The sequence below is a fragment of the Rousettus aegyptiacus genome, unplaced genomic scaffold, assembly GCF_014176215.1.
Source record: "Rousettus aegyptiacus isolate mRouAeg1 unplaced genomic scaffold, mRouAeg1.p scaffold_m13_p_14, whole genome shotgun sequence".
Taxonomy (NCBI): Eukaryota; Metazoa; Chordata; class Mammalia; order Chiroptera; family Pteropodidae; genus Rousettus; species Rousettus aegyptiacus.
This window is the reverse complement of record NW_023416289.1, coordinates 16,582,002-16,599,779: the sequence shown is the minus strand read 5'-3', so window position 1 is coordinate 16,599,779 and position 17,778 is coordinate 16,582,002. Positions and strand designations below refer to the sequence as shown.

At 35.9% G+C, this 17,778-nt stretch overlaps 1 pseudogene; it reads left to right on the top strand.

Annotated features, from left to right (window-relative positions):
• Nucleotides 1–8,397: 8,397 nt before the first annotated feature.
• LOC118611831 lies at nucleotides 8,398–8,515 on the top strand (annotated as a pseudogene).
• Nucleotides 8,516–17,778: the final 9,263 nt, after the last annotated feature.

The window sequence follows — 17,778 nt, the reverse complement described above, 5'->3', positions numbered from 1 at the left end:
TTCTGATAATGGAGAAGTCTGAGTCTGCATATAGAGAGCTATATGTCACTTAAAGTACCCACACTCATCCTGGAAGAATTCTTAGAAAATGGGTTCTAGGCATGCAGATTCAACTGGAGAGGAGCCAGACAATACAAATATATGAATCCAGACAAGTGAAGAAAATTATGGAAGATGGACCAATTGAAGAAAACACACATTATATAAAGCATTCATTTTTATATTTTCTTAATCCTGCATCTATGTTTATGCTCACAAGAGAACAATTTTAGGGGGCTATAAGGCTTTAGTCTAATGTACCTGCCTTATAGTACCCTAAAACTACCCACAAGTTTGTGACCCTTATTAGGTTATGTAAAATGTGAAAAAGGCAGCTAAAATAGAGGATCTGAATTCGATATTTTTTCCTTCATGTCCTGATATCCAACAGTTTTATAATTCACTGATAAAATTCCAGGTTCCTGAGAAGTACACTGTGAAGCACAAGAAATTTTCTGAAGTCCTTCAAATTATATTCTGTCTATAATAACTGCTATGGATAAAAGGGCCCAGAATATTTACCAGCTCTGACACCTCAAGTGTCTGAAATCATTACTGAATCTTAGATTCTCTATCTTCAATTTAGAAAATGCTACTTTAGCAGAGAAAAGTAGCCAATGTCCTGAAAGTTAACTGTCTTGCTGAATGAGCCAGAGCTCTCGTCTGGGCACAGAGAAGGAACAGAGAAAATAAGGCATGTCCTTACGTTATAGGGATCCCCTGCATTGCCATTGGGCCCTTGCGCCTATGGTCAGATACCACTCTAGTGACTTCTCTCTACCTTGTCCATATAATTTTTAGGAGATTATATATAAACTTACAAAATTCCACCTTCTAGTTGACTGGTTCACAAATAATCACCTGATACAAATTAGGTAATATTCTGACTCCTATGGACCACTTTGATGTAGAACTGGACATAAGCTGGGCCAATAATTTCTTTCCCTTAACTGCAAACCACCTGGAGTTGGAAGAAAATAATCTCTTCCATGTGGGGAGGAAGCAAAGGAAGTTCCAAGCCTTAGGGAAAAGAGGCCTGGGATAAGTTGAGGTGGACCTGGGGAGAGTCAGAAAGCATTTTTATTCTGCAGGAAGTATTGTGGATATTGTGGTCTAGCTGACAGGGCAGAGAATACTAGCAGTTCTGTGTGTCTTCTCGTGGCACTTTATAAAATATTGAAAAAAGAAGAGATAACTTGGACAGGGAAGGAAGAGTAAAGACACCAGCCTTTTAGCACTTAAATGAAATCTCGCCCCTCCCCCTTTCTCTGTCAGGTTTGCTACTTAAAAATGTGAGTGTATTTTTCCTTATATAAAATATACATTATATTCCCTACCTTTTGGAAATACTATAAGATGCCCCAAGAGAAGGTGCCTAGTATACAAGAAATTTTATGTGACCAAGACAATCTTAATGGTCCCCTCAGACTGACAAAATTTTAGACATCCTTATTACTGACTATAGGCTCAAGATCTCCCATTTGCTTCAGAAAACTTCTAATTGTAAAGTCTCTCTTTGACTTTTGAATGTGTAAATCTTGCCCCAGACTTTTGCCAGTTTTACAACCCAAGAATGTCATTCTCAAGGATGTGAGAGTTATTCCTGAAATGTAATCCTCAAGGAAGACAGAGCCCCTATCTCCCAGTATCCATGGGAGGGAAGAAATCTAACTTTCTTAAGTTCCTATTAGCAAACGCAGATTGGACCAACATGGACCAACCTCCCCTCCAACATTCTCCAGTACTTTTCCACTAGATCACCCCAGCACTTAAAAACTCTCCACTTATTGCAACAGTTTTGAATAATTTCTTCCTTATTTAACTGTCTAGTGTGGTGTTTCTTTCACAAATGCACATTTATTTATTTATTCTATTTCAAAGGAGTTGACAATTCTACGCAACATTTCCTTTAATAGTGCCACTTGAGAGGTCAATGGATTTTTTACACATTCCTTAAATATGTACAAACTTGCAAGCAATATTAAAGTAAAAGTATTTATTAGAACCAGACATAGTGTTAGTGAAAGAAAGTGGAATATTGAAGACATTTGGGCATTTACGCAGGGAGCAATTTTATGGACAATATTTTCGATTGTTTATCCTCTACGAGTTTTCTCTGAAACAGTGAATGTAAAGTAACTGGCTTAATATATTCTAACAGAAAAGTATGAATGAATATTGTTTTTAAATATGTGTGCATGGAAGTATAACGAATATAGCTGGGAGAACAAATATTTTTTCTCTCCTAAGTACCCCCAAAATAATTGTTTGGACATGACACTACTTATTGCCACTTAATGTTTTGTGCAGTAACTTAGGGTGGCAGAGTAGGTGAAGGGGAAGGATGTGTCCCTTAGCAAAATAAAAACAAGGTTAAAGATTAGTTTCTGTGAAATTCAGTGCTATTAGAAGCTCCATGGAATTCTCATACGGACTCAGTAGAGGTTTGATAAGAATATGCTTTCTCATTTTGGTAACAATGTTCTAGGAAATAAACAGCTGCAGCCTCGAGTGGAAGGTCCCCATATCATATTCTTCCCTTGACTCGTGGCATCCCTACAGGACCGCTAACTATAGGGAAAGAATTTACCATTTAGCCTCCCATGGCAAGACCTAAATTGACCCTTTCTTTGCAGAGCAACAATAACTAGATAGACCCAAACCCTCTGATAAGCCATTTAATAATTTAGGCTTTGAAACTCAAAAGACAAGACTGATTATTTCTCTAGATTGGTTGGGATATTGTAGAAAGTGGGTGGGAGAAGAATGTAAAAGAAGAGTTCTATGGGGAGAGAAAAGGAATGGGTAAAATGAAGAAATAATGGAATGATAATATCCTTGTCAGATACTTAAAAAAGCACAGAATTGAATCAAGGGTATAACACAGGTTCTCTCTAAACTAATTCATAAGGGCAATTACTTATCCACTTTGTAAGTACCTGCTTAAATTTTATTGAGCCTAGGATATATATTAGTTAATGATACTATTAATATGAACTAAGGGAATTGAGAACAATCTGCCTTAAGAATAAGTTAAGATGATATTCCCATTTTTTTCTAGTTCCAGAGGCAGTAGTTACCTTCTATAGGATACAAAAATTAAAGGAGTCTATCACCAAAATTACATGTAAATCACATTTAATTTTAGAATTAATTAAGTCACACTTTTATTCATTGAACCAATATTAGTATTAAGCACCTACTATGTCACAGGCACTGTTCTTGGTTCTGGTGGTGCATCAGTAAACATAGCACAGTCTTTATCTTGTTCTCATGGAGTTTATAGTGTAGTGATAGGTATAGAGTGGAGATAGATGAGAGACAGATAATATGGAAATTAACAAGTACACATAGAGAATATCCTTTCTCATTAACTATTGCCATTTTGCAGAAATAGCAAGGTAGCCACAAAAGTTAGAGGAAATGGTGAGTTGTAGAGTGAATGGAGAGAGTACATGGAGAGAGTAAATAGATTAAATTAGTAATGGAGAGAGTTGTAGAAAATAAGGTCAGAATGTGGTGTTAGACCAGACCCTTACAGAAAATTGTAAGAGATTTGATTTTACCCAAGTAAGACAAGAAACCACTGAAAGGGTTTACACACGGGAATTAACTGATTTGTATTTTAGGAAGCTTATTCTTGCTTTGAGATTGAAAACAGACTGCAGGGCATCGAGTAAAATTTAAAAAAAGAGAGAGAGAATTAAAATTCATACAGAGAACAGAGTAAAACGAGAGTATTATTAGAGGAACTGGTCAGATATCGAATAAACTTGGAAGGCAAGTCTGATATGATTCAGTGATAGATTAAATGTGAGGGTAACAGATAGAGAAGAATCAAGTATGACTTCAAGAATTATGGTGAGAAACGGAAAAAAAAATAAGTTGTCATTTACTGAGATAAGATAACTGAGAAGAGTAGGTATAGGGAAATGAGAAACCAGGTGTTCAGCTTATAACAAGGTTAGGCAGCTGGATACATCTATGCTGAGGTCAGTGAAGCTATCCCAAAAGGGAAACATACAGATATCCATTTAAAGATTACTAGATTTTGTTAACCAACATTACCAAAAATAATAATAATAATTAATTTAAAAAAAATTTTCATACTGGATAAGATCACCTAGATCCTATGTCCTAGAGAGAGGAGAAAAGCTGATATTTACAAGAAATCATCACAGGAGATGGTGGAGGGAGAAGCCGCCTAGAGAGGTAGAGAACCAGGAGAAAACATATATGAGAGGGTAAATGAAGAGGAGCTGATCCACTGTGCCAAATAAACATGATAGGTCGAGTAAGATGATAATTAAGATTTGACTACTGGGGTTATAACATTGAGGCTATTGGGGTCTTTAGTAAGAACAGTGTTGCTAGTTCTTGGTGGAGGTGGAGACAAAAGTCTGATGGAAGGAGTTGGAGGAAAAATAGGAGGGGGATATTGTTGCTACAGGTAGAATACAGAAATAGGATGATAGTTACAAGGTAATATATTAAACATAGATTTAGATGAGAAAAATAATGCCAAGTCTGTATGACAATAGCTGTGATTCCTTGTAGAGAAAAAATTGATTATGCGGTAGAGAGACAAAATGCATTACCGAGGCAAAGTGCCTGAGAAGGCTATAGGGTGTAGGAAGTAATGCATGGCATTAGCTAGGAGCCCAGATAATTCATCCAAAGTAATAGGAAGGAACTTAGAATATGGGGAAACAGACACAACTGTTTTGATAGATGTAGTAATTGAAGTGTGCAGATACTAATTTTATGACCGCTCCTATTTTCTCAGTGAACAAGGATACAATATCTTCAGCTAAGAGCAGGATGACTGAGGGGATATTTAAGGTTTGAGGAAATAGTGAGTATGACATAGGAGGTGAAAGAGAAAAAAATGGACTAGGGTAACAGAATAACAGCATTGCTGTTACTAGGGTAACAGCATTGAAGCCTGGATTGAGATGGCTGTGGTGAATTTGATGCAAGACCATCCTGCATGGTTGTTTTGTGTGCCCCTCTCTCCATATGATTACATTAAGCAGCGAGAATGCAAACGGACTTAACTAATGTTGGGGCTTGGCAAAGAAGAATTCAAAAAGGAGAAAGACCTAATGAATTTTATGGTATAATTACAATAATTGACCATGGACTCGAGGGTCGGCGGGGGGAGGGGGGGGAAGCAAAGTGAGAATATGAGGGGTGTGAGCAACAATTAAAGGATAATGGTGTCAAAGTATTGAAAGCTTAGGTGGGGTAAAAAGTTGACATTGACACAGTTGACTCAGTGAACTAGAATGGTGAGAAGTTGAAATACTTGAAATTTCTGTCAAGGAAGGGTGTACATTTTGGTAATATCAAAGTTTGAGTTATGAGCATAGGTGCCTGCTGTAAGGATGCAGACTAGTTCATTGGAGGAGAAAGAAAGAAACTGAGAGACCAGGGTCTTGAAAAGATTATCTACATGGATATTAAAATCATTAAGAGTGTTCAATGTAGTTGTTGGGAAGACAGACAGTGAGCCAAGGGTTAATGCCTTCAAGAAAGGAAAGGAAATGAAAGGTAACTTGAAGATGGCCACCACGAAAAGGGCAGAGTAATCTGGCATGATGACATGATGTTTAAGTCTGAGGACTCTGAGGGAGGAGGTGACATAATTGCTGGGGAAAAAAAAAAAAAAACTCTGAAAGCACTGAGAAGACCTACTTTGTCTCTCCATGCAGATATGGAAGAGGACAACAGTCAAGATCCTAAAAAAAGGGAGTTGTTAGGAGGAGAGGCAAGGGATATACCAGATATTGCTGAAAAAAAATGTTTTGGGTTTCTGAGGGAAGAATAAAAAAGTTTTCAGGTACGAAAATAAAATAATATTAGATGGTAAGACAGGTTTTATCTGTTTCTAATAAGGTAGCTCCAGGTAGAAACTGTAGCTCTGAGGAATTACTTGTTCAACATCATAAATCTTGTAGAATTTGAGACAGAATTTAAATACCAGTATCACTCTAAAGCTCAATAACTTTTAAAACCATTTCCTATCATAATTCAGAAACTAAGGTAGTTAGGGAAAGTAATTTTCATGTGAGTATTACCTCTGCCATGTAATACTCTCCTATTTTCCAAATTTATTCTGCATGACATGCCAGAAACTAGCACATGTTTTTGCCAATTCTTAGATACTTCTGAAAATTATTTTCTCCTGCATACCGTATGCTGAAGGTTTGATTATCATTACAGATCTGCAGCATAGTATATAATGAAAATGGACAGAATAAAACTGTCTGGGTTCAAATCCCAACTCCAGCATTCTGCTAGATATGAGGTTTAAATTAATCAATTAAATCAGTTATAGTGAGTCAATTAACCTCTCTGAGTCTATTTCCATGTTTGTGAAATTGGGATAACAATATCTAACTTGCCATTATATTAAAATAGTATAAGAAAGCAATAACATAATTCGTTATTAATAGAAATATTTTTCTTATTTTTTCAGAAATCAGTAGAGAAGAGAGGAAGAGAAATACCACATAAATCTGTTTTTAAACATTCTGTTCCTTCTATAAAGTTAGCTACGAATTTATGCTTTATTAGCAGAAGATCAAACTAATTGTTGAAAGGGTAAATCACCCTTTTTGAAGTCAGAAATTATTTAAAGAAAGCATGCTTGAACTCCAAATCAGTCCTACCCCACTTGCTTTCCTACTCTACCTTACCCTTGCCCCTCCTCCACATCTCTGTTTCTACCCCTTCATCATCAGAATCAACATGTGTTTCACCGAATCCAGGCTGGCGTGGGGAACCCGGGACTTCATAGGTCCCACTTCTTGAGGCAATTTAAATGACAATTTAAAATGCTATTTTAAAGCTGTTGCTAGACCTTCTATACCATCTCTCAGCTGGACTTCTTCCCTCCAAATGTAATGGTTTCTTTGAAACAGCTGACAGTGTGGAGCTCAGTCACAGAATTGCCATCACTGAATGATTTTTGTTCTCTGATTTGTAAATATATTATCTGTTTTTTTTTTTTTAACTCAACCTTTTGTATGAACAAAGTTTAGAAACCCATAACACTTAAACTCATTAGATTTTAACAGGAGGTCTTGGTTTTGTAATATTTCACAAGATAGATGCTTTCCTACTAGTGACAGTTGTCTTCTGGGGCAATTAGTCAGCCAGCAATAGAAGACTTTTAACACTATCATTTCTTTTTCAGCTTTCAGCATTGGCCATTTAAACATGCTATGATTGTTAATTAATTTACAGTTTCAGAAAAAAAAATGTCAAAGGGTTTCTGAGTAGTAGAAGATGTGCATAATCAGTTGCTGTATGGCATTAGGCGTTAGCATAACCATTTATTCTTAGAAAGATCAACTCACACTCAAAATTGGAATTATAAGGGTGAAATGCAAATTAACAGTATTTTAATGTTATAAAGCTACTGAAATCAAGGATGTATGCCATGTAAAGACTGCTAATACAGCCACTATCAATATTAACATTGCTGGGGGTACTATTTTTCAGATCTCATGAAGATTGCTTTTTTATATACAATAATTTTGGTTCCTACTTTCATTCTACAATTATCCCTCTTTGGCACATGAGTGACATAGAATTTATAGAGCCCAAGGAACTTGCCTCAGGCACAAATATATTAAACACATAGCCATGATTTGAATCTCAAACTTCTAATTCTGATATGCTTTCTGCTACCCCGATTCTGACTCACTTAATAGGCTTGAATGGATGAATGCTTTTACTGGTGGTAGTTGCAACAGTCAGTGACTTAACAGGAAACAGATGGTATGCTCAAATTAGGATAATTTGAAGAAAGTTTATCTAAAAAGGGACTCTATATTGAAGCATGAGTGGTAGGGTAAGCACAATGAATGCTGCAAAAACCCTGAGCTAGTAATAGAAGAGCTGATACTATTCCTAGACCTAAAGGGATAAGGGCAGCAAGCAGTTACTGAAATACAGAGTTGTGCTAAAAAGGCCACCTTGAGAAAACAATGACCTTTAGTGGAGGACACAGTAAACCCAAGATGACCCTACAGAAAGGGAGCTGGAGGCCTAAATACACTCACTCCAGTTTCCTTCCTCTAATCTCTTCCCGGGGTTCCCTAACGTCCTAGTCCTCAATAAGCAAATTGTGGGGGCTCATGGTTGTACTTTATACAGATCTTTTGTAACTAAGAGCAGAGAATGGAAAGATTAAATGTGAAAGGTAAGAAGAGACATGAGAATGCCATTTACATTATGCTGAGTGTGGCTAGAAGAGAGGCTGCCTGCTTTGAAAGTAGTTTGTTAAACCTTCTCTGATATTCAGTCTTAAAATTTTTGAAGATAATTCTCAATTAAATAATATGTTGGGTCTACGGCCATGTCACCCTGAATATGCCTGATCTCATATGATCTCAGAAGCTAAGCGGGATTGGGCCTGGCTAGTACTTGGATGGGAGGCACCCAGGAATACCAAGTGCTGTAGGTGTAAAATTAATACTAATAAAAAAAAAATATATATATATATATAAAATAATGATGACCATAATATTGTTGATTTTTAAATAATAAAAAATATAATTGTTACATATATTTATACCTGTGTGTGTGTGTGTGTGTGTGTGTATGTGTGTGTGTGGAGTTTTTTAGGAACTGCAGAACAACTATCTGTTATAACAAAGTTATCTTTTTTTTCTCCACTTATGATTCTATGCGGTGCCTCCTCTCTTCCCCAACAGCTACCCACAAGAGTAAAACAGTGGTCTGTTGCCTACGAAAGGCCAAGGGGAGCCCTTGAAGCTCTTAGATAAAAACACCAGAATCAAAGTCAACACTATGTGTGAAGGAATCAGTCATGGATAGGAGGGTCAAAAGCATGCAGCTAGGGCTGTAACTTTGCCTCAATACAATCTTCTTTCAACCTAAAAAAAAAGAAGAAGAAAGGAGGAGGAGGAGGAGGTGGAGGAGGAGGAGGAGGAGGAGGAGAAGGAAGGGAGAGAAGGAGAGAGGGGCGGGGGAGGGAGGGAAAGAAGGGAGAGAGAGAGAGAGAGAAAGAGAGAGAGAGGGAGAAAGGGAGGGAGGGAGGGAGGGAGGGAGGAAGAAAGGGAGCAAGGGAGGGAGGGAGGAAGGGAGGGAGGGAGGGAGGGAGGAAGGAAGGAAGGAAGGAAGGAAGGAAGGAAGGACGGACTAGGAGCCAGCTAATCAACAAATAACAGTAATAGATTCCTCTGACATCTAAATTATCTGTTATTTCTCTCAGTCACTAAAGTAAGCTTCTAAAGAATAAAGATCTGTGTGTCTCTTTAAAAGTGAACCCTCAGCACCTAGAAGCATGCCTGGCATATAATAAACATGCTGTAAATATTCATCTAATTGGCTGAGGAATAAAAATCAATCATCATTTGAGCATTTGGGGAAAAACAAAGTATATGTTATTTGCAGAACTTTTGTTATGTTTGTACTTATGAAAGATATCTGAAAAAAAAATAAACATTCCCAAATATTCCCAAATATTGCATAATGTTTTAACTAAATAAATTCACATTTCAAAACTTGTTTTGTTTTGTTTTAATTCCCATTTCACACACACACACACACACACACACACACACACACACAAATCTGAACCTTAGAGAATTTCAGTAGCTCTGTGTTCCTTATACATAACCGTGACTCAGCTAACCTGACTGGGTACAGCAAAGGATTCCCACATGAAATTGCTACTGAGCTTGGGACTGAAAAAAGAGTGTATCCCACTAGTAAGCAAGCGCACAATCAAAGGGAAGAGAAAAGTGCTGAGAGACAAAGGGAGGTGACTGGCACTTAGTGATTCCAAGGTTGATCAATTTCACTCAATTTAAATTGACGCTTACCAACTTCAATAACAATATTCATCAGTTTTCTTTGGGGAATAATGTTATTATTCCCCAAAGCTGTAACCATTCCTTTGTCGCAGTGCCTATATATCTTTGCTCATAGGCTTTTCTGTTGATTTGGAAGGAACACTACTACAGAGTATTAACAATTCCATATAGCTCATGATGACAGAATGGGAAGCCAGCACAAGACAGGAGTTTTTGGTCAATATGCATCTGCACATCTGCGGTCTCTGTCATTTTTCTACATTCTGAATGTGAAGCAAGGATCAATTTCTTAAAGGTCTAATCAATTTTCCATGCTGCTGGAATCATGTTAACATAAATGATTCTTTTATAAATTTCCTGTTTTGGGGGATAGAGCCCCTTTAAAATGTCATAATCTGACCATAGGTTATACTTTTTAGACTAAAGCTTAAAAGAGTTCCAAGCAAAGACGACTTCTATTCAAATGCCATCACCACCACGACTGCCACACCACACCGTCCCCCACTCACTGCCATTAGGTTCCCAATACGTGGCTAGGAATCCAGAAGGCTCTTTCCAGTGAGTAACTAAGATTATATATATATATATATATAATAAAAAAGGTGGTTGTATCTTTAAAATGAGCCAACAGTTTATCTCTATCAGAAACACCTGAGAACTCCCATTAAATATGAGTATTTCTGGGACCACCTAGATTTACTAAATCTCTAGGATTGAATGCTGGAATCTGGATTTTTAACAAGGTCCCCAGATGATTTTTACATACACTAAAGTTTGAAATCTAAGTGGTCCTTGCATCCTATCTGTGCTTTGCTGTGCAGTCTCGTGCTCTCAGGAAGCTCACCGCCTCTAGGACTACCGACTTTCATCCTTGCACAGCTCTTTCTATTAGTACCAGCTGGTAATGTGTTTTTCTGTAGCTGCCCACATATTGGGTCAAAATGGGATCACTTTTGACAGTTTTATAATGATCATGAAACTCAGTATTCTGGAATATTTTTCTAACCTTAAGAAGCAGAGAAAATCTAGAAGAAATGCTATTACTGGAAGATCTTGAAAACAAGATTCCCATTGATATGAAATAAAGTTATATTACTTGATAGTGGAGCCAAATGGAAGTAGAAATGCTATCTCTAGGTGGTCCCTGTTGCCAACAGAATCTTTTTCCTTAGTCTGACTTTCAACATAATGAAAAACACATAATTACAAAAAAATTAAGTGAGTCCCATCATTTCCTTATTTCTTTTTTCCCACTTGCCACTTAAAAATTTGGTTGAAGTCTACTGCCAAGCTGCCCTGAATAAGCCCAATCCTGTCTGATCTCGGAAACTAACCAGAGTCAGGCTTGGTTAGTACTTGGATGGGAGACCACCTAGGAAAACCAGATGATGTAGGCGTAAAAAATAAAAATAAATAAAAATAAAAAATAAGGAATTGCAAGCTGACAAGGCCCTTGCAATCTATGAGGTCAACCAAGGGTTGATTCACCTAAAAAAAAAACATTAAAAAAAAAAAAAATTGGTTGGCTGCTAAATTACAAAATGGTAAAACTTGGTTGTTCTGATCTATATATATCAGTATTTGGTATCAAATATTTATGCAGCCTACTCTTCTTCACACCCAACACGATGCTCTAGAATCTGCCAGAGTGAGTTTCTCAACCTTCTAGTCATACCAGCCTTTTTCTGGCTCAGTACCTTAGCAGAAATTCCTCCCTCTGATTAAAAATCCCCTTTTCTATTTCCCTTCCTCTAAAACTATGTCTGTTTGTTACAAACTCAAAGTTGGTGCCCTCCTCAAATTTATATGTTGAAATTTTAACCCCGACTGTGATGGTATTAGGAGTCGAGGCATTTGGGAAACAATTAGGTCATAAGGGTAGAGCCCTCACAAATGAGACTTTTGCCTTGACGAAAGTGGCACCAGAGAACTCTCTCATTCCTTCCCCTGTGTGAGGACATAGCAAGAAGAGGACTATCTATGAAGCAGGGAACAGGCCCTCACCAGACACCAAATCTGCTAGAGGCTTGATCTTGGACTTCCTGGCCTCCAAAACTGTGATAAATAAAATTTGGTTATTTATAATACACCTGGGCAATGGCATTCTCTGATAGCAACCTGAGCTGACTAAGACAATGTCCCTCTTCACCTGCAAAATTTTCCAAGAGCCAGTTCTAAAGAGAAATCTTTTTTCTTAGTGAAATCTTAGTGAAATCTTTCCTAAACATATGTAATGGTTTTCTGTTTTAGGGAAATCTGTGTATCTTCGTGGTATATTGGACTCTTACCCCTTCAGCAACAATATTCATCATTTCCCCAGGTAATAATAAATATAGCTAAAATTGCCAGTTCTTCTTTTACATATATTCACTATAGGAGAGTTATATGACACAATGGTTAAGACGGCAAGATTCAGTATCTCATTTCTTGCCTTCACATTCAGACTTCACTACTGATGAAATTGAGTATGTTTCTTAATCTTTCTATGCTTTGGTATCCTCTTCTATAGAAGAAGACAATAAGAGAACCACCTTGAATACAGGGTGATTTATATATAATAACTTTGCACTTAATACACTAATATTTAAATATATTATATTTAAGTATAAATAAATAATTACCATAAGGTTTAATGTGTCATCTGAGACGTCCTTGGAACATAAGTACTTGATTAATTCTAATCATTTGAAATATTAATAATGTTAATATTATTTCAACCTTATTATTTTTTAGCTATTTCACTTCACAGACAAGAAACTGAGACTCAAAAAAGAAAGCCATCTTAACCCACAACTTAGAGATAACCAAAAATGGGCACTATAACAGATAACTTACTAGATGTGTAAATGTTCCTTATATACACATGTCCTTCATCGTGGGTCCAGTACTGAGTTTATTATCCACTTAAGGATGCTAGATATTACTTCCACACACCTGTAATTACCATCTCTGCCCAACCCAATAGCAGGTCTCTGGCAACCTGCTCACATTTCATCATGTAAATTGTAAAATAGGTTAGAAATAAGTATAGCGTTCTGTCATCTGGCATCTAATTTAGAATATTAATGTACTAACAACACTAAGTATTGTCTTATCCCCTGTTACTCTTTTGCATTTTATTGTGCCGAATCATCAAGAGTATTATACTGTTTAAAAAATACTCTATAAACTGAATATGCTTTCCTTAAACTTATGACAGACTATGTTCTGATTAAATCATAATATGCCAAAAATACAAGTAAGAAATGCATATATTTTTAGGTAATTAACAGTTGGAATTAGAGATGAATAGCACTTCCTCCCCCTTACCAGTTGGCTAGTGATTATAACTGGTATTTTTGTCCAGCAATTTTTATCATCAGTCTTTCTTACAGAAACTAACAGCCACTTCATCTTTTCAGCTGCTGTAATTCATCCAATTTCATATAAGAACTACAGAAGACAGAGTTGAAATCAGAGAAGAAAAATACCACTTCTCAGAGTTTTAGGCACCACTGATATTAATCAAATGGGTAGTATTTAGATATTTTTGCAATAATTGATGTAGAGGGTTAAATGAAAGACTTATTTTTCTTGCTATAGAAATTCTCCAAAAATGCGTTGTTTTTTATAGCTCTCACATTTCTAGAATGACCTATTTTTTTCTCGTCAATTATGACACTAACAAAGCTACTTCCCAACTCTACATCTTCAAAAGCAAGGATCATAGGGTTAGTCTAGGGAGCTACAGCAAAGCCTGCTAGACTCTTTTCCCCAAGACAGACAAATCAGACAGACCTTGAATCAGTATTGAAATTATTACGATAAAAATAGTTGCCCTCATTTATGTGCCAAATTTGCCTCTAAAGGAGAGAAGATTCCATTAGTAGGAATATTTATTCTTTCAGAAGCATTTGCTTTACAAGGCGGTATGCTAGATACTTAACGGATGTCATTATAAATCCTGAGAAACCCTTGCTAATTAAATATGATTGTCCCCATTGTACAGGGAAGAAAACTGAAGACATGAGTGGTTAAGGTACTTCTCAATTTCATATAGCTGTGACAAAGCAGAGCTGGGAATTAATTCTGGCTGAACTTATCTGACTCGAAAATTTATGTTATTTTATACTTTCTGCCTATGTTGAGTTAGATGCTGAGATGAAAAGGAGATGACTGTAGAACTGACATTAAAGTAAAAGGAATTCTGGGAGGACTTGAACAAAGGGAACAGTGAAAAAACAGAAACCTGTGGTGGGTGAGATGAGAGTCTAAATGTCGCTTACATTTCTTTAATACTTCTTGTGGACTATAGACTATTTTCAACACTATCCACCATTAACCCATGAAATATGACTTGACATCAAGTTTGAATTCTAAGTTACCAGGAGCATGATGATTTACAGGTCGAAAACAGCAAGGAAAAGGAAAGTAATTTTTCTTTAGCCTCACCTCAGTTAACTGAGATAGTTTTATAAGCTCTGTGCCCAATTATAGGGTCGGGGTCTATGTCAAATTTTCAGGGCATTCTAATAAGTTATATAACAACAATAAAAAAATATATAAAGTCAATGTTAAACATTAAAAATTAACTAACATTAATTAAAAATTAATTTAGAAGATTAAAAACTCACATAGAATGTAATGTAAAGTATTTTGGTGTAAGTTTTATATTGACCCACAATAAAATACTAGTATTTTATTTTATTTTTAAATAAATAAAATTTATTTCATTTTGTTTTACTTTGTAATGGGGTTGTGTGTTATACTTTTTCTACTCTTATAAAAATTTTCATCAGTTACCTAATTTTTAATATGAAACAGTAACTATTTTAGAATAATTTTAAAATCCAACATAGTTAAGTGAGTCCTTTGGTTTAGGAAAATAGTTCTATTAGTATGGTTTGTAATTATTATAACTGAATTTATCCCTTAAATTTTAGGTTTATAATTGTTCCTGGTTCAAACCAAGCCCCTCCTGAGTAATGGCTTCAGTTTACTTCAAATCTAACTCTTTAAATATAGGGTTTGCTGCCCATTACAGCTGTCCAGTTACAAACTCCCCGGATTTTCTTTTGCAAGTTGCCTCAAAGGAGAACTCAGCGTCTCTATAAAGCCCAGCTCATTGAGCAGGCCTGCACAATCAGGCTTCAAAGATGGAAGTCAGTTCTGTAGTGTGATAAGTAATATCGCACTCCAGATGGTCACAGAGACCTTCCTTTTCTTTATTGTGAGAGGCAGAAATGCAGACTCCATTTGTGAAAGTCGTCACATTCAATTGTTTGTAATAAATCCATGTGTGTTTTCATTTTAATACTTTGTAAAAGAGTGTTAATTTGTGAAAAAAAAAAGAACTAATGCCATGATTTCAGGAAAGTTCCACCTTGCCTTAAAATATGTAAACATCATAAAAGACTATCTATATTCTTCATACACAGGCAACAGACTTGCATAGCTGACAAGCCATGGGCTTTAGAGTTAGAGAAAACAAGATTAGAAAGCCAACTACATAATTTAGCAACTGGGGAACTTAGAGTGTTTCAGAAACAAGACTCTGGAATAAGTATTAAAGTACAAGTAGCTAATTTGGTAAGCAATTACAGGAGTGGGGAAATGACAAAGAAGAAGGAAATAAATTGATTTAAGGTCTTATAGATACAAGTTAGTATCATAAGCAAATAGAGCTCAACCCTGTTGTAAAACCCTGAAAATCAGTAGAGAATGTTCTTCAGAGCTATCCCACCCAAAGAGCAAGAAAGCTGGGTTTTATATACCAACATTCATCAGTTATTGGTGAAGAGCTGTTGAAGGGAGTGTTAAATAGTAATTGTGACACTTTCTGGGATGAAGTCGATGCTCCATGTGTTTTTCCCTTCGTTCAGGGTGCCAAGCTTTGCCCCTGTCCATTGTCTGGAGGATGATATCTGGGCCATCTCACTGTTCTCTTTTAATTTGCTCATTTTGGCCTGGAAACTTTTTGAAAAGCTAACAATAATGTGAAAAAAGCATTTTAATATTTTCCTAAGTACTCCATAAATAACAAATTTGTGTTTGCTGTTAATATCGTCAAGACTGCTTATTTAAGATTATCTAGGGAAGTAAAATTATTACAATTCTCCAATTATTCCTAATATCATTTAGTAATTACTAGATATTTGAAAAATTGATTCTTTGCTTAGAGATTCACATTTGTCATCTGAAGCAAACAAAAAATAAAAATAGGACTTCTGACTTAGTATGAACAAATATAAAGCTCCACTTCCTTCTAGGTTTGATGGATGACTTATCACACAATTACTCAGCATCTTCAATACAACACTCCCAAAGATTAGCAGCAAGATGCAAGGTTTGAACGTACAGTAGATCATAATTTCCATTCAGGATTTAAATTACATCTAAGATCATTGTGAGATCTAATAGTCAAGAAACCTGAGATTTTCTGTCCTCTTGTAAGTCTAAGAATATTGAAGTAGATCAATTGCTTATTCAAATAAAATTCTATGTGAATTACAACTGTATGAGGTCAGAAAAACCAAGCTGGTTCAGTTTAGGCAGGCATGTGGATTTGTAACTCTATGTTCAAGTATCTGAGGCATCCTACCTATTGACCCTTGAGGCACATCTGAAGAACTCTTGAGCCGTAGGCATTCATTAAACTAATCCTAATGAGTACAGGTGGCTGGATCAGCTCATAGGTACCTGGAGGTGAGGCCAGGAGTAAAAGTGGGCATCGTGACTCCTGAATGACATTCTTCCCCATACTCAGGGCTCAGTGCACATAATGAGTCCTGACATAGTTCTCTGGTGAAGGAAGCCCAATAAATCTCCACAGTAGGCTTCCACAACACAAATTACTCCTGGTTAAACTGCTCCAGCAGGATTTAGAGGCAGGAAATAGCACATTCCCTAACATTACTGTGAAGAAAGATTGTTTCAAAAAAGAAGTGTGCTGGCTTAGATATGTGGTATCACAGTGTACGGCTTCCAGACAAAGTATGGTACAAAGACAAACCACCAAATAAAACCAGAAAAGGGAGAAGGGTACATTGCATGCGGAAAACAGAGAAACTGAGGCCACATAAATAAATAAGCAATGTGAAATATGGTAAAAGGAGAAGAGGTCATTACTGTATTATGGCAGCTAATATCAATACCAAAGTTGTAAGTAGAAAAAAAACCACAATATTTTTATAACTATGCTATTAATTCTGATTTCAACAATATTTATGAAGTTTTGTCATTATGGTCTTTAACCCTGAACAAGTAGTATAAGAATTTTTTGTAAGTTCTAACATTTTTGGAAGCAATAGATATGCACAGATTGAATGATAAATAGTGCAAAAAATATTTACATTATTTTTTCTTTTCTTGAATGGCAGCTTCATCTATATTTCAGTAATGTCTTGATTAAATCACAATGTTTTGTCAACAGGAGGTCAAGAACTTTAGTGCTAGCCAGAGGTCATCAAGATTCAATACCCTTTTTTGTGAGTGGGTTGATCCTTTTCAATTTCTCACTAGTTTTATATAATTAAGTTCCCTATAATTATATAAAAAACACAAAAATTTGATTTTTACATGTAGTTAAAACTAAAATCTCCATCTATTACAAATCATTAATACACTTTAACATCACCAACTGTTTTTTAAATCCGTTTTAAGTTTTAATTTAACTTGTTTCATATGATTTGACAACATTTTTATAGACTTGCCTGCAGTAGAAAAATGTTGATATTCTGATTATGATGTATTTTTAATTTCCTCATTAAATCAACTATCCAGTTTTTTACTTATTCATTTAATTATACAATTATTTCCTAATAAACATTCATTGAGACTTGACTAGGTGTCGGGCAATGAAAATATAGTGATAACTAAGACAAATCAGGTAGCCGCATTTATGAACCTT